A 1763-nucleotide genomic window follows, 5' to 3' on the forward strand; every position below is an offset into this window, starting at 1 on the left:
ATTTAATGTGTAATTGAAAATTGAAATTGATAACTGGAAAAGTTGGATCAATAGTAACAATCGATTGAGTGCAAAAAGTCATTAAAGAGACTTACACACATCAACAGAAAATCAAATTGGAGAAGATATATAGATGGCATTCCTAATTGAGAAAGCTACCTGATCAATATTCTATCTTCATTTTGAAGCAATTTTCTCAGCCTGGGTAACGATTGAAAAACAATCTCAGTCTGGGAAAAAACTTTGTTGAACTTACATAGGCGAAGCAGAGGAAGCCCACAAAAATCAAGCAAAAGAGAAGAATATAAAATAAAGGAATAAAGGAAATACCAACCAAACATGAGTCAACATCACAAAATAAAATTTACCTCGTAGATACGCCGCACCACTAGGTCGATGTCCCACAATTAACAAATAATGAGGATTATTAGTGCTCCTCATAAAATAATGATGGTTTTAAGTCTAAGCCCCAAATAACGGATTATTTTACGATTTTCTCGAATATGAACAAATAAGTTAGAAAATACTTATCCTTGGACAGTATTATACGATGCTTCTGCATGATAAGAAAGGACAATTGAAAAAGTAACTCACACCGATCATATGTTTCTTTAACTGGAATACTCACCAACTCAGATTTCTCATGGTACTCTTGAATGTGATGTTGCTTTTGTTCTGTAACAGCAAGAGCGGATCCAAATAACATAAAGATTCGTTGCCGAGGTGCATTTGATCTTCGAAAGTGTTGTGCCCACAACACACAATATTTGAATACCAGAAGGGCTTCTTGATCGTATTGCTTCCTGTTCATGAATGATTTACACATTTCTTCATAAATTGGAGAAAGGTTTTAACAAATTCCTCCGCGTAACTTCAACAATCAAAACTTTGATGAATAATACATTTAAAAAATCTAACTAAAGGATTCAACTTATTTGAACTTATATTATGATCCGACTAGAAATGTCATAGCATTTCAGCAATAGACATCGTAAAGTCAACTACTTTCCTCCCAAACTTAAATTAGGAAAAAATTGAAAAGAAAATCACAAGTTCGACTTTATGCAATATTCCTTTTAAAATCAGAGTATAAGAAAATAAAAAAGAAAAAGAAAAAGAAAAAGTCAACTAAATCAACCCAGACCCAATGAATTAGGAAGTAAAAAGAGCACGTTCAAACAAAAAATCAAGCCAATAAAATTTGACAACCTACAATTTTAAGTTTCTATGGTACCTTCCGCTTGTAAACAGAAGATTCAGTAAAGATCAAACCTGACACATTAAGAGAACATTTTTTCTGGCACCTTAAGAGAATATTTTCACTGCTTTGCGAGCATCCATTAAAGCAACATCTTGATGAATAGTACCTTTAAAAAATCTCATTGAAATATCCAACTTATTTGAACTTATATTATGATCCAACCAGAAATGTCATAGCATTTCTATGGGCGTCGACAGCAAATCGACGGTAGAGTTGAAAATCAAGAAGGAAAAAATGACTTTTTAGTTAGCAAACCCATAAAATTCAAAAGACGCGACTGTATAGTGATTTTCTTTGGAGGGTTTTTTTTGGTTAATGATGCATGAAAAAGGACAATTAATAAGTTTATTAATTTAAAAAATATTAAAAATTACACAAATACACCACTTATGTTTTCAATATTACAAAAAATCTCAATTCTCCAAACATATTACAAAAATCCCAACATATACACAGAATGCTATGTATCTGTTGGCTAAGTTATGTATATTAATAGGAAGAG

This window comes from Capsicum annuum, chromosome 7 (assembly GCF_002878395.1).
Source record: "Capsicum annuum cultivar UCD-10X-F1 chromosome 7, UCD10Xv1.1, whole genome shotgun sequence".
Lineage (NCBI taxonomy): Eukaryota > Viridiplantae > Streptophyta > Magnoliopsida > Solanales > Solanaceae > Capsicum > Capsicum annuum.